Source organism: Leopardus geoffroyi, chromosome X (genome assembly GCF_018350155.1).
Source record: "Leopardus geoffroyi isolate Oge1 chromosome X, O.geoffroyi_Oge1_pat1.0, whole genome shotgun sequence".
NCBI lineage: Eukaryota > Metazoa > Chordata > Mammalia > Carnivora > Felidae > Leopardus > Leopardus geoffroyi.
Window position 1 is genome coordinate 25,698,958 of NC_059343.1, and position 26,840 is coordinate 25,725,797.

Genomic DNA, 26,840 nt, shown 5'->3' on the forward strand with positions numbered 1-26,840 from the left:
ACAGGCCTGAAACTCTTTCCAACATCATATTTCTGTTTTATCTAGGAGAGTAGTTCTCAACCAGGAATGATTTTGCCCCCCCAGGGGCATTTGGTAGTGCCTGGGGACTCTTGGTTGTCAAAACTGGGAGGTGCTACTGCCATCTAGTGGGTAGAAGCCTGGTTGCTTGTAGGATGTCCTTACAGTGTACAGGACAGCTCTTACCCTCTGCCTTCCCTACCCCCCCATTCACAAGAAGAATGATATGGACCATTACGTCAATGGTGCCAAGGTATAGAAACCCTGTCCTACAACAAAGACGTCTGATGGAATCCCTAGGAGTTTTGAGGAGTAGCTTTTTTTTTTTAGCATCTTCCATTCTCGAACACTAATATATATTTCAAGAACGCATTCATCTGTGTTTGTGGGCACTGCTGTTTTGAGTTCAAACATATGGACTTTTAATCTGAATTCAGGGAGTTGTAACTTCATGCGTACCCTCAGCAAATACTCTCTGCTTATACAATATAGATTATAGGAAGAGAATTTTTTTCCCAGGTGGGAATAAAAATGGTGTACTTTCCATAAAAAAATCCATTACAATGAAGAGATTATCATAGCCTTAGGTTAAACAATAAGACTTACTGTGTCTATAGGTCATAATTGTCACATATAAGCTATATCATATATAGTTCATCTCTACTGACTGATGTGTTATCAGATGATCATGATCTGAAAGAAACTCCCGTTTGGGAGAGAGATGTCAGGATGCCTCATCAGTGCACCTCACTTACATTTTGACCTATCATAACAACTATGGTTGGAATCTGAATACATTTGTGATATGTTAATAGTGAAACAGTGTTCAGAATGCGTTTTTGCAAGGACTTGTGTATGCCAAGATCTTTTAGGTTGGTTGACATCAATTTTTGTGAGAACTGTAGTCATAACAGTTGATAATGCTGGGAAATTTTTAAAAAATTTATAAAATTCAAGTATAGTTAACATACAGTATTATATTCATTTCACATGTACAATGTAACTCACCAATTCTATACATTGCTCACTGGTCATCACTATAAATATCCTCTCAATCCCCTTCACCTATTTCACCCATCCCTCCCCCTACCCCCCCTGTGGCAACCACCAGTTCTCTCTATTTGAGTCTGGGTTTTTTTTTTGTCTCCTTTTCTCTGTTTGTTTTGTTTCTTAAATTCTATGAATGAGTGAAATCATACGGTGCTTGTCTTTCTCTGACTGACTTATTTCATTTATCATTATACCCTCTAGATCCATCTGTGTTGTTGCAAATGTCAGGATTTCATTCCTTTTTATGGTTGAGTAACATTCCATTCAACAAATATACCACATACAGACGTATATAACATTCCACCATATATACCACGTCTTCTTTATCCATTCATCTATTGTTGGACACTTGGGTTGCTTCCATATCTTGGCTACTGTAAACAATGCTGTACTAAGCATAGGGGTGCATATATCTTTTCAAAATAGTGTTTTCATTTTCTTCAGGTGAATACCTAGTAATGTAATTACTGGATCTTAGGGTAATTCTAGTTTTAATTTTTTGAGGAACTTCCATACTGTTTTCCATAGTGGCTGCATTATCTTGTATCCCATCAACAGTGCACAAGTGTTCTTTCTCCTACATCCTCTCCAACACTTGTTATTTCTTGTGTTTTTGAGCTTAGCCATTCTGACAGGTGTGAGGTGATACCTCATTGTGGTTTTGATTTGCATCTCCCTGATGATTAGTGATGTTGAGCACCTTTTCATGTGTCTGTTGGCCATCTGGATGTCTTCTTTAGAAAGATGTCTGTTCATGTCTTCTGCCCATTTTTACATTGGATTTTTTTTGGTGTGTAAGTTCTTCACATATTTTGAATATTAACCTTTTATTGGATATATCATTTGCAAATGGCTTCTCTCATTTGGTAGATTGTTTTATTGATTGTTTCCTTTGTTTTGCAAAAAGTTTTTGTTTTAGTGTAGTCCCAATAGTTCAATTTTGATTTTGTTTCCCTTGCCAAAGGAGACATATCTAGAAAAAATGTTTTTGTGGCTGATGTCAGAGGGATTACTGCCTCTGTTTTCTTCTAGGAATTTTGTGGTTTCAGATCTCACATTTAATGGGTCTTTAATCCATTTTGAGTTTATTTTTATGTATGGTATAATGAAGTGGTCCAGTTTCATTCTTTTGCATGTTATTGCTTAGATTTTCAGAATATCTCTATCAGTCTTGTTTTGAAATAAAATAAAGTTTCTGTAAAAATTAAGGAAATAGAGGTTTAATACAGCCAATGGGAGACTGAAGGTCTAGAAATATGCAGCTGAAGGATCAGACAGCGGTCACTATAACATCAGTCTGAAGCCTTGGAGTGGGCGAAGAAGCTGACAGTCCTGGGGAGTCTCAGAACCTTACGCTGCAGCCAAGTGGGATTTTGCAGAATGGTCTGGAACTAGACCCCTGCCCCTCTGATTGTGATGATGTATTGAGCAATAATAGCTTCTGTTTCATTACTACCTTCCAATTTTCACAAGAGGTCCTTCCAGTAGTGAACTCTGACCTGGGTCTGTACGGTGAAGTTGATACTGAGAAACGTATTTCCGAGCCTTAGGAGGAACTGGAAGTGGTGACCGCCACCAGTCTGACACAATGACACCAGTCTCCTCCTTGATGGATTTCTTGCACTAATCACCGTGGGTAGGTGAGGATGGGCAGCTGATAATTTCACAAGATTTCACAGTATTGTTACTGTGTTTTCATAAAGACAGGTGAGGATGGGCATCTAAGTCCTCAGAAATCACAGTGTTATAACTGCCTAATCATAAGGGGATGTGAGGATGCACAGCTTAAAACCTCAGGAGATTTTATAGTGTTATAATTGCCTTATCATAAGAAATTGTCAGTGATGAAAATGAACAGGGGAAGATCATTGTCATCCTTCTTGCACTCAGACAATGAGAGGTGCCTTTTGGGACAAGGGAGACAAAGAGAGGCTTGAATAACTTACTGATCAAGAAACACCGTCTCAGGAAAGTCCTATCTCAGTGTCTTTACCACTGTTCTAATATTAAAGCAAATGGTTGGACGGAGATGTGGACATTTTATTTGTTTTTTCTCTGACTGAACCTATTTACTATCATACAGTGTTATTTTCATTTAAAGTAGAACACAGAATTTCTAAAAAAAAGCTGGCTAGACAATTATTTCATGATTAAAAATAGTTAATTCATACAGTTTCCTTCTCCATATCGTTCTGTCTCTCCCTCTCTTTTTTCTCTCTCCATAGGGAACATCTGGTTTGCAAAGGATCTACCCGGTGTCCTTCCTTCAGAGCAAAATATCTGGTGTTTAGTCCTCAATTTATTTTTGTGTCCTTCTAAGATATCCCTATTTTTGCTTTGGTATATTAGTCAGGGTAGAGTAGCTAGTATTTACCAAACTCTCAGTGGTAAAGAACCAGTTTCTATTATTTTCAATCTGTCACAGACCAATACTTTTGTAAAAAACAATACAGACAAATTACCAGAAGAGTGAAAATTTTTAAAAAAAGCCAAGAAAAACAAAATACAAACTTGGACTTGCTTTTTATTCAATCCAACAGATCTAAAATTTCTCTTTCAAATTGCCTTAAAAAAATTCTAAAAACTAACTTTGCAGACTAGAACTTCCCAGCATGGACTACATTTTGGTTAACACTGGGCTAAGCTATGCTTCAGTAATAAATAAAACATGAAATCTCAGTGACTCACAAGAATAAAAACTTACATTTTGCTTAAAGTCTCTTGTGATTATTCCTGGTCTGGACTCTACCAGGCAGCTCTTTTTCAAATAGTGATAGAAGAGTCTGTTTCCCCTCCCTCTCGTGCTTTAGTATGTAGCCTCTAATATCTGCAAGGAGAGTGTGGTAAGTACACTTAATACTAAGTCACCTGGTCCTAAAGTGATTGGCACCGCTTCTGCCAGTATCCTCTTGCCAGAACTAGTCGCAAGGCCAAACGAACTGAAAGAGTCTGGGAAATGTAAAGGGGCCCATGAATATTGGTGAATTGTAGCAGCCTCTTGCCTACATAGCGTCCTATATTCTGGGATCTCCTTGTTCCCATTTCTTTACCCTTCTCACACAATTTTCACATGTTCTCTTGAGTATTTCACATGTAACTTACAAGGTCTGTGTGAGACTCACATTACCTGTTTGAGGTCCTGACTGCCTAGATAGAGCTTATGGGTATTTCTTCTCTATGGCTGCAATACTGTTCTGGCCTTGGCAGATATCTGTGAAATTTCCCATGAGAGCTATGCATAGTCTCCTTGCTATTCAGGTTTCCGTATAGTCTAGAGAGTTTATCATCCCGCTTGGGAGTCTTGGGGGAGGATTGTGTTAGAGCAGACTTAGACCTCTTTCAGGAATACTGTTAGAGTCAAACCCTTTCACTTCCCTTCTGACTTTACTCTTTCTTAACATCATTTGGAATTCTAAAATTTAAGGCAGGAAAAGTAGTTCTTTAATCATCATCGTGCATTCTTTCTAAATTTATCCTTTATGGGATACAATTTTACTTTGGTACTCAAAAGCGCTTTATTTTCAGAGTTTGCAACACTTCAGCTGCTTTTTTTTTCCTCAACCATAGCCTGTTCTAGAAGTACAAACATCCATTTTGGTGTGCTAATCCTGCTCAGGATGTAGAAGGATGTAAACAACCATGTTGTAACAACTAGTAGAAAGTGGATACAAGAAAATAATCATACTTGCACACATCTGTAAGGCTACCGAATAACAGTCGATGCTGGAGAAGTCTTAATGGACTGAATTCCAGAGAGGGGTGAGCTCTTCACCGATGATCAAAGAGCCACAGACACTTCCATACTTGGAAGCAAGTGCCTGTGAAGAGTGTGAGTGGTCAGAGCAGTAGGTCTGATAGAGATGAGAGACTTTGAAAGACAAAGAAAATACATCTGAACTTTTAGTGATAGAGTTGGCTAGCATGACGGGTTGGAATTTGGAAGATGGAAAAATAAATCACTTGAAACTACCTTATAAAAATTTCCATTTGATGCCCTATTATGCTGAGTAAGCAGCAGAGAATGTAGTAGAGTTTGCTGTGGAGATAAGGCCAGAAAGCAGAGTTTGTATAGTGTATTACTGCTCAGATTTTTAGGGCCCTGGTGGAGGCCACCAAAAAGTCAGGCAAAGGTCAGTTAAAAACAATCAATTAAAGTTGTGAGCCAGTGCCCCCCCCCAGCTCAAATATTAATGATATGAAGGAGATTAATCCTTGAGGGTAGAACTGAAGAGCAAAAAGAAATCACATTATTTTATTTTGTAGCTAAAGTAAAATAAAGTTGCATCCTACCCTAGCTGAAATCAGTTCTTGGTGGAATCAGAATTACAAGCCCCTGATCCTATCTGCCTGTTAGGTGAAATGAGTTCCCCTTTCTTAGGAGAAAGATGAAAGAAAAGACACAAAATATTACAATTCAATCTTTTATATTCTTTTATGTATAAAGTTTGGCATGTAATACAAAATTAAGCAGGAAGATGTGATCCATATTCAGGAAATATAAAAACAACAGTCAATGGAAACAGACACACAGATGACACAGATTTACTATTAGCAGATAAGTACCTTAAAACAACCATAATATGTTAAATAATTTCTAAGAAAAGATGAAAAACAATGGGTGACAAGCTAGGATAATACAGGAGAGAGTTTAAAATTCCAGAAATAACAAAATGAAAATTCTTGAGCTAGAAAAACAAATTTCTGTATATGAAATGAAAAAAAAAAATGATCGGGCACAGTAGAAGAAAGGAACAGCAAGTTTGAGACTTCTTAGTAGAAAAATGACTCAAGAGATACCTGGGTGACTCAGCTGGTTAAGCATCTGACTTCGGATTAGGTCATGATCTCATGGTTTGTGAGTTCAAGCCCCACATCGGGCTCTGCACTGATGGTGCAATGCAGAGCCTGCTTGGGATTCATTCTCTCTTTCCTCTCTCTTCCTGCCCCTCCCCCACTTGCACGTGCACTCTCAAAAATGAATAAACTTAAAAAATGATTCAAAGTCCTCCATCATGAGAAAAAATAGAACATCAATGAGTAGGAACAATATTAAATATACTAACATATATGTAGTTGGATCTTGAGAAGGAGACAAGGACACGCAGGGCAGGTAAAATATATGAAAAGTGGCTTCAAATTTTCCAAATTTGAAAAGTAAATATCAACCTACAAATTTCAGAAAGTTCAGTAAATCCCAAGCAAGATGAATGAAAATAAAGCCAGAGGTAGACACATCATAGTGTGCTCAAAATAAAGGATAAAGTAAAAAACCCTAAAATCAGCTGAAGGAAAAAAGACTCAGTACATATAAAGGAAAGACGATAATGATAAAATACTTCTTAGGAACAGTGGGACACTAGAAGAAAATAGTGCCCAGAAGTGATTCGATTCTAGTTTCCTTTCTTTCATTCTTTAACATAGAGAAGAATGAACATGGTTTATGAGACGTCTTCCTGGTGTTTCCTTCCATTTGTGCAGCAGCTCTGTGTCAAGACAAGAAACTCCTTTCAGAGCATTCCAAACTGTAGGAGATAATTTCACTAATTTTTATTCATAGGCAAACGTGAGAATGTTACAGGATGGAAGCAGGGTGTGGTTAATTACGTTCTTCATTTGTCTTATGTTTTTAAATATTCGGGACAAAAACACAGAAGGCAGTTTTCCTTTGCTACTTACGTGAGTACCAACCAAAGCAAATGCAATAGAATCATTGTCAGCGTCACTGCTCTGTAGAACTCACCGTGAGGTGTGTGGGAACTGGTCAGGCTGGGACATACTGTTAGATATCACTTTTCTCAGTCTCACATTTCTTTTGCTTTAGGATTAAGCATAGCATCAGAATCTAGAGTCATTTCAGGCAAGAGGAAAGTTCCTGTAAATATTAGAATCTTAGAATTCAGTGCTGTAACATAGGAACTTTAGAAACAATCTGCATTTTGTGCATGCAGAAATTAAGTCACAAAGGCAGCAAGTGACCTCACTGTCTTGTGACTTGTTAGTGGTACAGTCTGCTCCCCTCCCTCAATCTGCTGTTTTTCAGCAAACTACCCCGAGTCTTTTGTCTTCAAAAACATCTTGAGAAATGTACCAGTTAGGTTTGTTTTTTTCACTTTCATTGACAAGACATCTCCATTGTGTGAGAGGGCCATTGAGTCAGCATGCTTGGAAAGTAGATCTGTCTTCGAATTATTCTTCACTATCCTGCTTCTCTCTCTCCTTTGCCCTCACTTGTCACTCCCCCCTCCTCTTCACTTCTTTCTGGTTCTTCCACTCTGTTCCCTGTCTCCTCTCCTCATCCATCTCCCTTTTCCCCATGACCATAAAAGGTTGGCATACAAAATAAATGCCACGAACAATTATCAAATTAATCTTTTATGCAACAATACCCTTCAGATAAGTATTCCTTTAGTTATTGAATTGGCCTTTATTTCAGGTTCATAGTAAATAATTGTAAATTAACTTGAATTTCATGTGTGTAATTAAAGTTTCAGAGCCTTATATTTCTTATGAGGAGTCTAGGCTCTGTCAACACCTTCCTGTGGAAATGTTTCTAAATGGAGGAATAAATAAGTCCACGAATAATCACTCATCCTTTGGACGTATAATCAGAATTAATGAATTGAAAAATTGTTTTTACTGCCAGTAACACTGGCCAATAAATATCTAAAATGGCCATAAAATTTGAGTGTGGTTGGCTCTGACTGAGACCTTCAAATGTTAGCTGAAGCAGAAATGAGAAAATGAGAATGATGTGCGAGCCATTGGCATGTTTGTTGGGGTTATCTAGTGCTGGGGGATGGCCCACCACAACGGTTAGTAGTTTAAACAATGGTAATATTTATTTTGCTCATGATGCTGCAGTTTGGGCAGGACTCGGTGGGGATAGCATGTTTCTGCTCCATGTGGCATCAGCAGGGGTGGCTTGAAGGCTGAGGTTGGAGTCATCTAAAGGTCTGTCCCTTCATTTATCTGGCCCTCAGTGCTTGCTGTCAGCTGGAATGTCGCCTGGGGCTATGATGAGACTACTTCCATGGGGCCTTTCCTCATCTCTGCTTGGCTGTTGCTGCTCCCCAGATGGACTGTCTAACCTGTATTTAATTTTTTAGCTGTTTAACAAAGTACTGTTTGAAATGGCTTCCCTGTATTAAATTCACTCTGTTGGATTATACCTCAAAGAACCTGGGTTCCAAGATGAACAGAGAGAGAGAATATGTACGGGGGAAAGGGGAGAGAAGGAGAAGGGACAAGGTGGAATGAACAAGGTGAAGGTGTATATTTTATGAATTCATTTAGTCACTTTGTAACTGCATTCTCTTCCTGAGAAGCAAGGCACTAGGCCAGCCATATTCAAGAAGAGGGGAATTAGATCCCACTCTTTGTAGCAAGAGTGCCAGAGAATTTATGAACATGCATTAATACCACTGTAGTTTCCCTCCTCTGCTCATTTGCTTGTTTGTTCAGATCCAACCCTTGCTCTTTCCCTCCTCTCATCTGCATTCTAGGCAACTTACTTCTGCACACTACTCCCTCGGGACTCCTTGCCCTCTGGCTTCTGGTTTGGGACAGCCAGTATAAGGTACCGAGAAGAGACTGGGGGATAATATAAGGGAGGAAGCCAAGATAGTTATTTCTTCTCTTTCTGCTTCAGGCAAAATCTTGAGCAGTTGATGCACTCCTATTTGGTTCCACTTCTCATTGGGATGCCCCATTCCCCTGCCTTAGTGCCTGTAGAACCCGTACTGTAATTCTTAAAATTCTTTTCAAACCACTTCATATTGCTGAATTGTTTCTATGATAAACTGAGTTCTTATGTGCTCTTTTTTTTAGGCTATCAGATGAGAAAGGACTTTATGTCCAAATAAAGAGTTTTCTCTGAACTTTCAAATAGAAAAGTTACTGTTAAAACCTTATGATTTAATTTTTTAATGTGTATTTTTTATTTTTGAGAGAGAGAGTATGAGAGAGCACAAGCAGGGGAGGGGCAGAGAGAGAGAGAGAGAGAGAGGGAGAGAAAGAGAGAGAATACAAAGCAGGCTCTAGGCTCTGAGTTGTCAGCACAGAGCCCGACATGGGGCTCAAACCTACAAACCGTGAGATCATGACTGGAGCCAAAGTTGGTTGCTTAACTGACTGAGTCACCCTTATGCCCCACAAACCTATGATTTAGAAGCAACAACAGCAAAGTGATTTTGATTTTTGGAGGAAAGTGGGAGGACAATTTGGAGGAATTTGGGTGCTCAGTAGGGCGGCATTGTAGGAGCTATGAAATTACAACTTCTTCTCCTTACATTATGGATACGGTTTATTTGTAATTTTTTACTTTAAAATTGAAGTTGCTAATCTTATGATTCCTGTACTGCCTTGATGTTGTTAATAATTAATTTCCTTTGCTTGGAATGTCTTTAATTCGCACCATAGTGTTTGAGAGTTTCCAATCTGTGGATCTGAGCAAATGCATTATTGAACATTCTTCCAACAGTTCTCTCTTCATTTTGCTCCTGTGGCCTTCTCATTACTCAGTCTCTAAAACATACCAAGCTTGTTGCTTTTCTCAGAGAGTGCATTGCTGACAGCATATTCTTTTTGTATATGCCACTCCTCTTTCCCTTTGTAAGGGAGTCTTAGGTTTTATTGATGGCGCTGTCAGCCGGGAAGGTAGATTTGTGTCAGGTGGAGAAGTGTTAGCCCTTCTCTTAAGCTTTAGCCTCTATGGTTCCAAAAGGCATCTTTTTCAAGAGGAAGAAGCAGTCACCTAATATAACATTGTATGTGCACACACTCGTGTTTCAATGGTGGAAGCTTGCACATATCAAGAGATACTGGGCATATTCTTCAAATGTGCAGCAGACTCTCTGATAAGGCCAGCGCAGCTCAGGCACAGTTCCTAAGGGATTCTCATGGTCTCTTCCTTTGCTGGCCTCAGGCAGAGCAGAGAGAACTCAGGGTAGCCCTGAGTGAGCTCTCCCTGGCCCCATAGAACACTCATGGATCAATATGAAAGAGATGGTTGAATATAAAATATATAGGGATCTAAATGTTACTTGATGCTCCTAATCCCAAATGTCTAGAGTCAAGAGATGTGAGACTCTCACATCAAAAAATCCTTACTTAGGTTTCTTCACTATTCCCTCACTGTCCATTAATCGTCATACTTCTTATTTAGTCCAACTCAGTAAAGATTGCATAGTCTACTGGTCACTTCAAAATTGATGGCGTGCTTAAATCTTAAGAGAAATAAAAGAAACATTTTTTTTACAAGGCACTAATGACCACTCATTCATTTTAACATTTGTTAAATGCCTACTGTGTGCTAGACACTGAGAATTTATAGAAAATGGGATTTAGTTTGTGTTCTCAATATATTCCTATATATTCATGGTAATTCATTCCCTACTGAAGGTACTGGGTTTATGATGTTTGTACTGTCTTGACTCTGTTAGTAATTGTAGGCTTTGTAGTAGTTATTCCTTCTGCTTGGAAGTTCCTCTCCTCTCTTCTCCATCTGTAGAATCGTGCCATATTTATTCATTGTTCAGTATCCAGCCCAAACAAGTCTTCTGTCTCCAGTGGAGATTCTATTTTCCCTCTTCGGAGCTCCACAAGCACCAGTCGTTTGTGTGTATTTGTCTTTTTATGCATTGGTTTCCGTATTAGCGGTGTGACGTTTGTCTTGTTTTCACTAGCACCTAGCACAAAGCCTGGCACATATTAGATGGTCCTTTAATGTAAACCGCATTAAGTGAAATAGCTCAAGTGCATCTTGCCTGTCTGTGGAGAGTGTTACTTTATAATAAATTGATCACCCCCTCCACCCCGTCCAGGCCCCTGAAGGGTACGAGGAAGCAAACCCTGTCCTTTTCCTAAGGAAGGTTGCTCTTCAGTGACACACCCTTGAAAGTGGTTTTGGGTCATTGTCTTCCAGCCTTGGGCTGTGTCGTCTCAGGGCTGAGAATCCCCCATGGTTGACACAGCTGACAATATTTTCATTAATTCAAATGAAGAAGCTGTTTGGCAGCAGAGCCTTGACCGATGCTGGCATGATGATCACATTGGCACTTTCTTCTGTTTTTTGGCCAAAAGGAAGAGGTTATAAGGAGATTGCTGCCAGGAAATGAGGGAAAGCAAGTCATAAAAGGCTCCATGCACAGTCAACGTGGTGTTAAAAATATAAGAGTATTGCACAGATTGCTGGGTGTCATTGTGTTCCTCCAGTGATCCACAAGAGCGAGTGCTAATCTTCTATTCAGTTTTGTGGGCATGAATTGACACAGAGGAAATATTATAGGTGAAAAAGTTAGACAGATGGGTGTTAAAAATTTTAGTTCCCAGGCTGTGTTGTTGACTTTGACTTGGAATTCAAGATTCAGTTGAGCCCACGTTAAAAAAAAAGATGAAAGTCCAGTACTAATGTGAAAACCAAAATTCTCTAACAGCTGTGGACCCAAAGAGGACTAAAAATCCTCAACAGAAATTCTTAGGTAATTAGTACCTAGCAACAAATGAACACAGGTGGCAATAATTAAACTACCAAATTATGCTAACTCGTTGACAAAAGTTGTTGGTCAAGGGATGAAAAACATGGTACTTACCTATCATAGTAATACATTTCATTGGGGCTTTGACTGTAAGTAAAGTTAAAAAGTCAGGGACATGTGATGTTCACTGTGTACCATATAGAACAGGGTCCATATTGGATTTTTGCTATTTTCCTCTCTAGGTATGTTCTCGTCTCTTCTTTTCCCTGCTCCTTGCCATAGTATTCCTATAGACCACATCAGTGGGGCTCCTCTACCATCTGTCCCCTCATTGGATTTGAGCTATCGGAGCTCTGGGAGGCTGAAGGGTTTGAAAAAGAGAAAGAGAGCAGCGTATTTATTGCTCAAGTTCCTTTCTTACGGTGTTGCTTTGCATTGGCTCTGTCCCTCAGATTATCTTCTTGAGGTACCCTCCTCTATACACTGTTCTCATGTTCTCGGTTTTAGCAACTTGTCCCTTGTTTCCTAGGCTAGTGGTGGTGACACCTCCACTGTTGCTAACCTGAGGTTATTTCCCTATCTCTTGTGGTTCCCCCTGTACCCAAACTAATCCTTTGCAGTGAGTAACCCTCTCCACCTTTTATGAGTTATTTTAATTTTAGTATGTCTTATGTTTCCTGACAAGACAAAATAAAACTGAGAACAGCAAAGCTTTGTTGAATCAAGTATCCTCAAACAACACAATAGGAGCTGGGTATACAAATGTTACTATGTGATACGGAAAACAAGCTGCCTTTAATGAAAGTCAAAAGATGAAGCTTAAAATATGTGCCAGCCTTAAAAGAGAAAATAGATTCCTATTTATAAGTAGTAAAAGGTGAGTAGAAGAACATGCAGACAGCTTAGACCAATGTCACTTTACTAACTTGTAGGGTATTAGTTTTCACAAAGAGCAGCCTCAAACATTGCACAGATCCTAAATGCACTTGAAATTTTATGATATACCCACTTAAATTAAATCATCTCGATCATTTCTTAATGAATAGTTCTCAGTGGAAATAAATACCTCATATCTAAGTAGAAAGGCATGTGCACAAGTATTCATTGTATTTTTGACATTTTGAGTTGACTTAACATTGAACAATTGGGTGTAATTGTCAAAAAGGACCAAACAGTAAGACCACAGAAGGATTTTATAAGCATAGCCCATTCTCCGAACAGTTTTACCGTGTCGGTGAAAACATAGCTACGTGAGGGGGAGATGCCAACCCCTCCCCTGACAGGGAATAGTACATCAGATGTCCCAGGCTTCCAGCAGGACAAAGACTCTCCTTCCATTATTGGGTGCTGCTCATAAAATAAAATCACTGGCAATTAGAAATCTTCATCTTCTTATAGCTTTTGAAAGTAACATTTTTAATGTTTATTTTTGTGAGAGCGAGAGAGAGAGAGAAAGTACACAAGTGGGGGAGGGGTAGAGAGAAGGAGAGAGAGAATTCCAAGCAAGTTCCACCCTGTCTCAGACAGAGCCCGACCTGGGGCTTGAACCCATGAACCGTGAGATCATGACCTGAGCCAAAATCAAGCCAGACACTCAGCCGACTGAGCCACCCAGGTACCCGTGAAGGTAACATTTTTATATTTACCCAGATGTCTTATAGAGTCCAAGTTCTCATAAATGACAAAATAAAGTATTTTCCTTCATAATTCTTTCACATTTTAACCTTAGATAATACATCTCTTTTTATGTTTTTGAAATTAAAAAAAGATGCAACATGTTAACCCTGACTGTCAGGACTGTGGAGGGGTTAACCTGCATATGTAGATTCTTCAAATTAGGGTAACAGCACAGCTTCTGTGTGGTCATAACAAAATTGTTAGACACCTTCCTTACTTGACAACTGAACCTGCATTTACTGTGCTAGAAGTCCCACTTTATACATTGCTAAATATATAAGTATTATAATTAATTTGTAAAAATCAGTACATATTGTTTAGTAATGTAAGTAGATCGAATTATGATTTAGGTATCCAGTTATGTTCATGAATTCATTAAGTTTAAATAATAGAGTTAGGCGGGCAGTGCCAATAAAACAGATAGTTATAAAGCACCCACTAGGTTCCAGATGCCGTTGGAGATAGGAAGATAACTAAAAGATAACTAAAAATGCTGCTGATCCTCAGCAACATTGTAATGAAACGGAAGGGAGAAGGCATGCATGTGATTGAATAAAATGTAAGGTGAAACATGATAAAGTCCTTCAGAAATACGTGAGAAAAAAGTGTTAGGAGTATTTACAGAAGTAGATGATACTTCGTTGACTTTCTCAGGGGCGGGATCACTGAGGGTATGTACGAAGGAAATAGACCTGAAAGGATCAATAAGATTTCAAAAGCAAAGAAATGAGACCAAAGGTGGGAATTAAAGGGAAAGAGCCTTACATGAAGAAATAGTGTAACAAAGGCGTGACAATGGGAAAACCGAGAGAATATTTAAGGGAGAGCCAAAAGTGCAGTTAACTAAGCATAAAATAGGAAGATTATATTCAGCACCCAACAGATATGTACTGTGTCCGTATTATATGAAAAAAGAATTCTGCTTGTGTCTGTGGTAAACAGTCAATAAGAATGACACAATCTTTGCCTTCAGGGAGCTCACGTTCTTGGTGGGCAGAGAAAGGCAGTAAACAAATATCTAGTTAGTTAAAATTGTAAAACCCCACATGGCCTGAAGGATGGGCGAAAAAAAGTGACAGAAAGGGATACGCCTTGGTTTTGAGGACCAGTGTGTTAGCTTATGAGCATGCACGTTCCTAGGAAGACCAAGTGGGATGGCCACATTGGAACTGTAATCCTTATCTGGAATCTCTCTAATCAGATTTTCTGATCCAATGGAGAGGACCAAGTGTGATGTAGAGAGAACAGTAGGTGTTTTCTTCCCAGTACTTTCAAAAGAAGGCATAAGTATAGATGACCATTTATCTTGTAAGAGCAAGAGAAGAGTTTCCTTTCTACCCCTAAGAGATAAATCTGTGGAAAACATTGAAGACACGATTGGGAATTTAACACTTAATATAATAACAAAAATATTGCTACTTACCAGTAGAAAAAAATTGGATATTTTTTTGAATTTTTGAAGATTGGTCATTCTTTCTAATTCCCTCTCAAACTCCTCAAATTACAGAATTCTCTATGGGACTTGTATTCTGAACATCAAAATATTCCCTCACATGAAAGGTTCTTTCAGGTTATAATACATTTCTTTTTAAAGCATTTTACTGGAAATCCACAAAACATACAGAGCATACATGCTCTATCTCTTAATGAAGAAATCAAGGTAAATATTATATATAGACCTTAGGCTGTTACATTCCTATTGGATATCAGAAAAAGAAAAGGAAAGTTTATGGTTATTCTTGTGCAGTACATTAAAATAGTTAAAATCTACGAACCTACACTGACACATCATAATCACCCAAAGTTCATACTTTACACTAGGGTTCACTCTTAGTGTCGTACATACTAGGAGTTTTAACAAATGTGTAATGTATTCACCATTGCAGAATCATAAAGGATAGTTTCACTGCCATAAAAATCCTCTTTGCGTGTTCATCCCTTCCCTGCCACCACAGTCCCTGGTAACCACTGATCTCTTTGCTGTCTCCAAAGTTTTGCCTTTTGCAGAATGTCATATAGTTGGAATCACACAGAATGTAGCCTTGTCAGATTGGCTTCTTTCACTTAAGAATATGCATTTAGGGGGGCGCCTGGGTGGCGCAGTCGGTTAAGCATCCGACTTCAGCCAGGTCACGATCTCGCGGTCCGTGAGTTCGAGCCCCGCGTCAGGCTCTGGGCTGATGGCTCAGAGCCTGGAGCCTGTTTCCGATTCTGTGTCTCCCTCTCTCTCTGCCCCTCCCCCGTTCATGCTCTGTCTCTCTCTGTCTCAAAAATAAATAAACGTTGAAAAAAAAATTAAAAAAAAAAAAAAAGAATACGCATTTAGGTTTCTCCATGTCTTTACATGGCTGGAGAGCTCACTTCTTTGTAGCACAGAGTAGCATTCTGTTGCCTGGATATACTGCAGTTTATTTATTCATTCACCTACTGAAGGCCATCTTGGTTGCCTCCAAGTTTTACCGGTTAGGAATAAAGCTGCTATCGATAGTCACGTGCAGGTTTTTGTGTAGACGTGTTTTTGGGTAAATACCAAGGAGAATGACTGTTGGATCGTATGGTAAAAGTGTGTATTTCTACATCTTCACCAGCCTTCGGTGTTGTCAGTGTTCTGGACTTTGGCCTTTCTGATAGGTGTGTAGTAGTATCTCATTGCTTTAATTTGCACTTCCCTAATGGCACATCACCTTGAACATCTTTTCATGTGCTTAGTGGTTTTTTCATATGCTTGTTTTCCATCTGTGTGCCTTCTTTGGTGAGATGCCTGTTCAGGTCTTCAGACCATTTTTAAATTTGTTTTTTTTTTTTATTGTTGAGTTTTAAGTTCTTTATATATTTCAGAGAACAGCGCTTTCTTAGATCTATCTTTTATAAATATTTCCCCCAGTCTGTGCTTTGTCTTCTTATTCTCTCGACATTATCTTTCACAGTGGAGAAGTTTTTAATCTTAATGAACTCCAGCACATCACTGATTTCTTTCATGGGATAATGCTTTTGGTGTTGTATCTAAAAAATCATCACCATACCTGAGGTCACCTATATTTTCTCTTGTGTTATCTTCTAGGAGTTTTATAGTTTTGAGTTTTACATTTAGGTCTATAACCCATTTTGAGTTGTTTTTTGTAAAGGGTATGAGGTTTGCATATAGATTAAAATTTTTTTTTTGTATGTAGATGCCCCCTTCTTCCTTCCTCCCTTTCTTCTTTGCTTTGTTGACTTTGTATTCTGGTTTATTTTTGTTTCCCCTCCTTTCTTTTCTTCTTTTTTTTACTTTTGTGGAAAGTTACAAATGTGCCAACCCCCAAAATCTCTCCACAAGATGTAGAAAAGAAAGACACAGATTTATTGAAAAAGCATTAAAGCAGATGACAATGTGTATTGTAGGAAATCAGATAAAAATAGACAAAAAGACATCCCACCCTTTTTATAAAGCCACGCAGTTAGAATTCATTTGGTACATGTTCTCCACATGAGTGGCCACTTGTCTTCTTGTAAGAGGACTTGACAGCACCCTTGCAATGCATTCTTTCATAGTTCATCCAAGTTCACCTGGTAATTGAGGCAGCCATGTTTTTGCTAATTGCTTTTATCCAAAAGAATAGGAAATTTTTTCTTATCTCTATGAGAAGCAAATAGTTTACCGCTCAGAGAAAGGCAGCTAGGCTAGATTCCCCAGGTGACAGAAAAATAGGGGGGCTCTGTCTTCTTTAATGTTTTACATTTCAAAGAGATGGTCCTCAGACCCTTAAGAAAAACACTCCTGAGTTGCAAAGCTAACAATGGGCTTACCTAGCTTTTGCAAAGATTTGCTTACATACCAAAGAGTTAGAGGAAGGTTTCACAAATTCTAGGTTCCTCCTGGTAAGGGAGAGGGGAAAGAAGTCTCTTTGCCTTTTGGCAACAAGGGGAATTTCATTTTTTCAATTCACCCTTACATTTTCAACAAATATTTGGCCCCTACTATTTGCTGGGCATGGGAGCATGTACACATTATGTGGTGGTGCAGTCATGCTACAGTAGTGTAGAAATAAATTGAGAGATTTTTTGGCGACGGGGGAGGGGGGCTGGGGCGCAGGATTCACTGTGAGAATGGTGAAGAGCCTGGAGGGCGGCGACGGTAGTCTTAGGTCTTTTCAAAAAGCACCAGCTAGACTGTCACTTCCGCATGGGGCTGACCTCTCGACTTTGCCAGGGTAGAGACACAAAGACCAAACTTGCTGTTTTCTTTGGAAGTACTGGCTGAACAAAACTGTTCCCTGTGCTGAGATGTATAGTGCATGGTTGAACTGAGAAGTCCTTACATCTGAATGGGGTATACATTCATTTCACTGACTTTATCTGCCAGGGCCTAAAAGGTGGCTTTTAACCCCTATGAATATGTTTTTTAAATTCTTAATTGAGACAGTTGCACCAGGAAACCTTCAAGGCTTCTTTCGCTTCCCTCAGCAAGGGCTACAGCCTGGCTGCTCACAGTGTGGTCCAAGGGCCAGCAGCAGCAGCATCTGGGAATTGTTAGAAATGCAGAATCTCAGGCCCACCCTGCTCCTCTCAGTCAGAATCTGCATTTTAACAAGATCCTCGGGTGCTTGTATGCACCTTAGAGTTTGAGGAACACTGGTGTCCAGTGCTGGGGGGAAAAAAAGACGGACAAAAGTGGTCCGAAATGTGGAGGAATTTCTGAAGCGTTGACTGATAGAGGAGCAAGAGCAGGAAGAGTAAAGGCAACGCCAAACAGTTGAGGAGGGTATTGATGCTTACAGAGTGAACTGTGGCTGGAGAAAGGCATAGAGCAGAACCTGGCAAACTTCTGGCCCTCAAAAACAGACCAAGGAAAAATGTGAGATGGACAAAGAAAAAATATAAGTTACTTAGGTCTGAGAGTAAAACACTCTAAAGTTTTTCAGGCCCAGAAAAATTCTGTTTTTTTTTTTTTTTTTTTTTTTTTTTAAGTTTATCCATTTATTTCGAGAAAGAGAGCGCCCTCGTGCAGGGGAGGGGGGAAGGAAGGGCAGATAGAGAGGGAGAAAGAATCCCAAGCAGGTTCTGCACTAGTGTGGAGCCCTTACACGGGGCTTGAATCAAACCCTGAGACCATGGACTGAGCCAAACCCAAGACTCGGATGCTTAACTGACTCAGCCACCCAGGTACCTCAAAAATTATTAATGATACCGGAAATCATGGGGATTCTAAGCTAAGCTTCCTGCTCCTTTCTGATAAAATGGATCATTTCCTAGAAGAATGTAAATTACCAACACCTGACTGAAGAAGACAAGGAGACAGAACGGATACGTGGCTGTAAAATACTAAGAAAGTCATATGAATAACCACCCTTCTAAAGGTAACGGGCCCACTTAGTTTCGTGGGTCAGTTCTACAAAACTCAAGAACAGAAAGTATTTTTTTCTACTTAAATTTTTGAGAGCATAAAAAATGACGGAAGGCTTCTTCCATGCATTCTACCAGGCTAGCACAACCCTGATATCCAAATCTTATAAAACCTTCTAAGCTAATCTCATGGAAATAAATGTGGAAGTGCTCAATACAATTTTTGTGCAAGAAATACTCAAGTGTAAGAATATTAAAGATTCATCCCACAATCTTTAAATTGGGTGGCTGCCACATCCCAAAAACTTTTCCTAATAAAAACTCTTAACAATCCTATTATTATAAATTTCTTAACTTGAGAGCACCTACCAGAAATGTATAGTGAACATCATAGTTAATAGGGAAACTTGAGCAACATTCTCATTATTGGTAGGAAGAAGACAAGAATGCTCATTATGTCTACAATAGTGTTCTGGAAAGCCTAGCCAGTGTAATAGGACATTAAAATGTAAGAAGTCATAAAAAATATTAGGAAAATAAAAAAAATTGTAATTTGCAGACAATATGAATCCAAGAGAACCAACCACAAAAATTATAAAACTAATCAGGAAACCCATAAAGGTGGCCACATGTACAGTAACAATACCTAAATCCTTAAAGCTTTGCTGTGCATCAGAAATAACCACTTTAAAATGCAAGGGACCCGTACCACCCATCAATAAATATTTCTTGGATGAACAACAGAAATCTCTATAAAAAGAATACCCCACTCACAGTAGCAACGAGGATGATTTTTAAAAATCTCTTATGGGGGTGCCTGAGTGCCTCAGTCAGTTAAGCATCTGACTCTTGATTTCAGCTCAGGTCATGATGTCTCAATTGTGAGATCAAGCCCCGGCTTGAGTTCCACGATGAGCATGGAGCCTGGTTAAGATTCTGTCTCTCCCTCTGCCCCTCTCCCCCACTCTCATGCGTTCTCCCTAAAATATAAAGAAAAAAACCTCCCATTAATATGTTTAAGAAGAAGTGTAAGAAAGATCTATTTTAGGAAAGAATACTGAAGGCCATAAAAGAAAATCTAAGAGTTGTACTGTGATGATGGATTTGAGAGTGAATGTTAAAAATGTATCAAATTGTACAGAGAATAGATTGGTGGCTGCCACAGGCAGGGAGGGTGGAGGGTGGGAGAAATGGGTGAAGGTTGTCAAAAGGTATAAAGTTCCACTTTTAAATAAGTCCTGGGAATATAATGCATGGCATGGTGACTCTAGTTCATAGTACCGTATTGTATATTTGGAAGTTGCTAAAAGAGTAGATCTTAAAAGTTCTCATCACAGGAAAGCATTGTAACTCTGTGTGGTGATGGATATTAAGTCGACTTATCGTGGTGAGCATTTCACAATATATACAGATATCCAATCATTATGTTGTACACCTGAAACTAATATAACATGTCAATTAAAAAATAATCTTCCAACATACATCAGGAATGTATCAAATTAATTCATGGACTCAATACCAGACAATAATCTTAAGATATTTAATAATGCATGACAAACTGAATTTCATGTTCGTGTGCATAGTTGGAAACATAGTGGCCAAAGGATAGTTGGGGGAAAAAATCAGGGAGGAATTTATCTTACCAGATTTAAAGTGTTCTTCTACTCTGATCTCCCCCTCCCCTTAGCTCCTGGCAATAACCATTCAACTCTGTGAGTCTATGAATTCAACTACTTAGGTAGCCCATGTAAGGGGAATTACATAGTATTTGTCTTTCTGTGACTGGCTTATTTCCCTTAGCATAATGTCCTCAAGGACCATCCATATTCTTGGAAACATTGCAGAATTTCCATATTTTTCAAGGCTGAGTATATTCCATTGTATGCTCATATCACATTTTCTTTTTGTCCAGGTTTTTAATATTCCAAAGTTGTCCACTCATAATCACATTGATAATCATAATCTAAGTTATCTTGGCTCTTGTGAATAGTGCTATAATGAACACAGGAGTGTAGCTATCTCTTTGCCCTTTCTTTTGGATAAATACCCAAAAGTGGGATTGCCAGATCACGTTGTTACAAGAATATATCTCAGGTCAAGTGTTCTTACCACAGTAAGTGACCACACACTTTCCCTGGACTTTATATGTTCCAGGTGTCTTAGGTCTGTGCGTCTTGCCTCATTCCTGACAGCGATGCCCTCTTCATGCCTTGTCTATGCCACTGTCCTGCACATGGGGAACATTCTGACCTCTTACCCCACTCTAGGAAAATCAGCTTCTAGACTCCACTCAAGAGCCTGAGCTGTTCTGTCACAGTACCACAGAATGGCACAGGGAATCCTATGAAACTGTCATAAGCCCAATGAATAGACCAAGAATGGAGATAACTCTTTTGCTTCCGCACACCCACCTAACCCCCACCACAAAACCAGGAGCTTCTCCACACTACTCCCCCTGAGTCAGGGGCTTGGTTGGGAGCTGGGGTGGGAGATGAGGGCTCAGGACCCTTTTTCATGTCTCACTAGCCTATGAACTCTTACCACTTCCCCTGTGGCTCTGCTCTGCCTTCAGCCTACACAGTCTAATCTACGCTTGAGTCAAAGAGGGTTCTCTCTGAGTTATCATCTTCAGTTTATGCTAGAATTAGACTTCTGATATTCCAAGAACAAGACTCTGAACCTTAAAGAGTTTTACCGTTTATGAGACCCTATATCTAGCAGAATGAAAGGGAAGGTGGGGCCAACCAGAGATACCAAGAGTGTGAAAGGTGAAATGAAATGGGGTCACTTAGGTCAAGGGTTTTAAAATGGAGCTGGGCCTTATGCGTGTCCTCACCAGGTGGATCCATGAACTTTTCAATGAGCCAAACCACAAATACTCCAAGGACTCTGCACAGACACCTGCAACTTGCTACAGTAAAAGACATTTGCTTAGTGATAGCCTTAGCAACCGGTTATGTTTAGCCAAGATTAGTTTTCTGCTGCCAGCAAGCAAAATTCTTTGTAACCAATATAAACAAACATTCCCTTTTTGTCTTGAAAAATCCTGGGCTTTTGCTACCTACTGGAACACCTAGTGAGTTGCTGCCCAAATCTGTGTACCCCAAATGGCAATTTTGACCCCACATAAATGCTTTGCTTAATTATTGCCTCCTGACAGTTTTAGGTTGACATGACTGAAAAAGATGTGGATGTAAATCCTAGAAAAAGCTTTAGGTTCTCCTCCACAACAAGTTTACATTCAGAGATGGGGTTATTGGTGAATGGATGCTTGTGCTTTTACTCATTCTTCTGAATTTTTAAATGCTTTGGAGCAGTGATTCTCAAATTTTAGCCGGAATCAGAATCACTTGGAGGTCTTACTAAAACTCTGCTGGGCCCCAACCAATAATTTATTTGCATTTCTAACAAATTCCAATGGTGATGCCAATACTGAGGGTCTGGGAACCATACTTTGAAAACCATTACTTTAGAGCAAACTTAAAGTACTTTTGGTAGCTATAAATTACATACAAATAAAAAAATTAAAGCTCGTGATTCTTTAAGAGTTCTCGGTGAGACTACGCTGAAGAATGCCCCACTCCCTGATGCAGTACAGTAGTCTCCCCCTTATCTGCGGTTCTCTTCTTGCTGTTGTAGGTGCCCGGGGTCAAGCATGGTCCTGAAGCAAGTGATCCTCCTTCTGATGAGGTGTGCGAAGGTCAGTAGTAGCCTAATGTCACAATGCCTGTGTCATTCGGCTCACTCCATCTCACCACATAGGTGTCGTATCATCTCACATCGGGACAATAAGAAAGGTGAGTGTAGTACGCTTAATTACATTCAGGTATTTTATTACATTATGTTATAATTGTTCTATTCTGTTGTCAGTTGCTAATCTCCTATGCCTAATTTATAAACTAAACTGTATCCTAGGTATATATGGGAAGGAAAAAAACAAAGTATATACAGGGCTTGGTACTATCCATGGTTTCAGGCACCCCCTGGCAGTCCCCCATGGATGACGGTGGACTACTGTAATTGTTCCCATGCTGCAGAGGGAACAGTCATGTGTGGTCTCTCTGTCCTCCACAGCAGCTCATGTATATGCTTGAACAAGCCTCCCCCATCTGGGAGGAGCCTTCTCACTGCTGCCCATGGTGACTGAACTTCGTTGTGCTTAAATTATTTCTTTTCTATATATATTTTTAAAATTTCCTCCCATGTCTTTGCAAAAGAGAAACAGAAATGTGATGAGGCAGTGAGGAGACATTAAAACTTAAAAAAGAAAATACCTGAATAGGTAGATTTCTTGCATTCCCTGGTCAATTTCATCAGTATGATCCATTTGTTCTAGATATTTCATGAACTCTTACCAGTTTTCTCTCCTTTTTTTGGAGGGGGGAAGGAGACGTGAGTCTCCTCATAGCTGGTATAACTGTAGAATGTCTTTGTAGAACTTTTCAGTGTATTTTGCAAGTGGCATTACTTTTGTCCTCAAATGTTAGTATCTTGCATTTTTCCTATAATGTGTGTAGTTCATGTTTTTTTTTTTTTTTTTTTTTTTGAAAAGTTACCTTAGAGACCTGGCCTGATTTCTATCCCTTTTGACTTTCTCATTTGCCTTTTGTGTCTCTGTACAGTGCTGGATTTGGCTACAATTCTTAAACTTCCTGTTGTTGTTGTTATTTTTTAATATTCTGGCAGATAGAATCTTGTGTTGGGGGGCAATTGCTTCAGTGGATTAATGCCTCCACCTGCTATTTTCCCTTGGCTCGGTGAACCTAACCAGTAAATTCACTCTTTTCACACAATTTTATTTCTTACATAGCCAATTGAGTATTCCAAGTATATGGAATATATTCATACCAATTTCTTCTTAGGCTTCTCTTCTAGCATGACTGGGACTTTCTGTCACAGGTATTTTCGTTCCATATTAGCTTTCATTTCTGTTTTGTCTGTTCTACTTTTGGGTATGTTCGCTTCCAGACGCCTCAAGCCTATCTCTGCCTCCTTGCTTGTTTTGCAGCAAAAGTGAATAGCAGCCCTAAAGTGCTGGAGTCTTAATGTGAATGTATTTTAATTAAGACTTCGTATGTAGGCTGATGAGAATGTCTCATTTAGACTGGCTTCTACAAACTCTTTTATTTTAATCATGGTCGTGGAGTGGCATGTTGTTTCACGCTGATGCAGATGCACTCTTTGGAGGCAAATAATAACCAAGAGGTCTTAGTATTTTAACACAGGACCTTGCATTAGTGTATTTTAACCCTTTCAAAACTGCTTTTCAGGCCCAGAATTGTCCTTAGAGGTTTATACCCAGCAGAAGTGCAAATGTGGCTTCACCAAAAGACATGTACTAGAATGTTCGGAATAGCAATATTTGTTACAATCCAAAGCCAGGGCCTGTCCAAGTGCTCATCCGCAGGAGAATGTGTAAGTCTAGTGCCATCATATAATGGAACATCACATAGCAATTCCAGTAAACCAAGGCAATAGTGTGGATAAATCTTACCACTGAAGTAGTGTGTAGAAGAAACAAGTCAGGAAGAAAACCAGTCACAAAAGACTATATGTTTTTTGGTGCCCTTTAAATTAAGTTGAAAAACAGGCCAAACTCATCGGTGGTTAGTGGTTACCCTTGGGAAGTGGTTTAGTGACTAGAAGAGAGCACACGGGAGTCTTCCGAGAGCCAGAAATTAGCCTTTTGTCAGTCTGGGTGCTGTTGACGTGGTTGTGCTGTTTTGAAAGTTGAGTGAATTGTCTAATTATGGTTCAAGCATTTTCCTGTGCACATACAATATGTATCAGTAAAAAGTGAAGAAGGATCTAAAAGAAAAACACTTCATCCTACACTATTTATTCATGGTCTGTCCTGTTTTTAAAAACCTTTTTCTTCCCCATACCCACTCTGTTTTTGTCTTTTTAGGGGACAATTCTTCATGTTTCTCTCACGTTTCTGTACATCTTGTGAATGGGCACTAGGTGCATTGGTGCATTTTGTTCTGGGCTCTCTTTTCAAGGTAGTTTGTGTAGCCAACGGTCTTAGACAGTAGAGATGGTATCCCCCTCTAGGGAAGAGGGAAGAAGATTCCTTTGCCTTTAAGAATAGTAAAGCTGCCATCTTCCTCAGGGCAAAGTTTGGGCAGGCTTGCTATCAACCTTCTGTAAAAGGTTGGAAGTTCCTAAGCCTGGGGTTCCTCCTCTGGGGTTGCCCTCTCCAAACACAGAATCCACCTGCAGTGCTCCACCTTGCCCTCAGGAGACCTGGGAGGGAGCAGGGGGACCTCACACACATATGACGCTCGTGACACCTGCTGTGCCGTAACAAAGTCCTTTGTTTCTGGTTCAGGAGTCTCCTGTCTTTTGCCAACATCCATGACACTGCATCAGGCTGCCCTGTTAGTTCACAAGGGTCCTTGACCCTCTTCTCACCCAGCAACTCATGTTGGGTTACGTGGCTGTTATTTCATAGTCCTTACTATGTTATATGGACCCGATCGTTACAATAAATCAGTTACTTATAATAAAGCCATAGTAGTCAAAATAACACGAGTTAATACTTATTGAGTACGTACTGTCTGTGAGACACCATGGTAAAAGATGTACATACATGCATTGTTACTGTACTGTCAGTGATCCATAAAATAGGTTTGTTTTCTTTTGGTTTTTGGGTGAGGAACCTGAGGTTCACAGATAAAGTAACTCATCATACATCAAGCAACTCGTTAATGACTGACCTGAGATTTAAGCCCAGTTACTCTGATGCCAGAGCCCATACTCTTAATTCTGTGGTCTAATATATAGGACAAGTTGAGGTCACTGTAGAGAGGAGTATCACATCTTAATTACCTGGTTTGGTGGAACTGGTTAAAATCACTACAAACAGGCAAGTTGAAAAGAAACTGTTTGTTAAAACCATTTTTGGAAGTGCCACAGCTTCACTGTTAAGGAAGCCTGCACTCCTACCAGCGCGTAGGTGTTCTCCCACAAAACACTGGTTCTGAAAAATATTTTCTTGTAGAAATAGTCATCTCTAATAGCTTCTTCTTCTTATGCGCTAGAGTGTTTTAATCGGAGGGGTGGTATGGACCACCAGTCCAGCATATACATGGAAGGTTCTTGTTGTTTTAGGGTCCACCTAGAACCAGAATAGACTAAATAGGCAATAATGTGCACCCAGAAAATCTCCAAGCAGAGCAAGATCTTAATCTTCACTCCTTTTTAGCACCTGGTGTTTTTCTATCACCAGGATCTAAAGAATGTGTTTTTCTTTGTAAAGAAAGAAAAAATCAAATCTAAATGTAATTCTTCTATGTCTCCATTGAGCTTTTCGACAAAAAACCTGCAAGTCAATACAAAGCAAGGGAAAATAGGATATTTGGTTGGCTGTTTTATGCTCACAATTAGTTGATGTCAGATAAATTGTGTTCTTAGACAAAAATTTATCAAAGCAAGGTAACAACTGTCTCTGTGACAGAATTAACCACATAAAAACTGAAAATACATTCTCAGTGGCCGGGGAAGGACTCTTGGTGAGGATTTCACATGCCTCAGCTGGGAACAACCAAGACAAAATCTACCACTGGGTCTTTCTTGTGTATAAGATAGATGTTCTGATAGGAGTGTAGCTGCATATACTGCAGTTCTCAGGAATCACAGACAAGAAATACACTTACCAAGGGCAAGAAACATGCTGACAGGCAAAAGCTACTTTTTCATAAAAGGTAGAACGCACAGTAAGGGAGGTTCGGGTGGTGGCAGGATTCTCTCCCACGCCCTTTCCCAGGCCCTGCTGCTTGCCAGATTCATTTAGTTCAGAGAAACCAGGCAGTTGAGGCTACGGGGAGAATCGTGGAAGTGAGACCTATTTTCAGGATGCAACCTGGCTTTATGGCAGCTGATGAGAATGACGGCACGGTGAAAACAGCTGTACGTGAATGCTGTCCCTTCCCTCCTCGCCCGCAAGGACCCTTGCAATTAGCTGGCCAGAAGAACCATACGCATTAGACAATGAAAATAAAAAAGGAAATGGCACAGCATCGAGACAAAAACAACATGAGAAAAACAAAAACAATTTTTTTAATTCTATTTTTGATATTTTTAGTTACAGACTATAGCATACTCACCAAAAAGTGCACAAAACAAGGACACGCTGCTCAATGATTGATCCCAGAACAAACGTCCACGTAACCACCTCCTTAGTCCAAGAAGTGGAACATGGCTGCAAATGAGGACACCCTCATTTTCTCTTGCTGTGACTGTCTTTCTTTCTCTCCAAGATAACTATTAACCTGCCCTGTATGGCAACTCCTTCCT

At 39.6% G+C, this 26,840-nt stretch overlaps 1 protein-coding gene across 2 annotated transcripts in view; it reads left to right on the forward strand.

The window, feature by feature from the left end:
* MAGEB3 (MAGE family member B3) overlaps positions 1 to 26,840 on the forward strand; it is a 201,072-nt gene that overhangs the window by 35,449 nt on the left and 138,783 nt on the right. For both annotated transcript variants that reach the window (XM_045471745.1, XM_045471746.1), the window contains exon 2: positions 22,182 to 22,339. The gene's annotated coding sequence lies outside the window, so the exon portion shown is untranslated. The remainder of the gene's footprint in view (positions 1 to 22,181; positions 22,340 to 26,840) is intronic.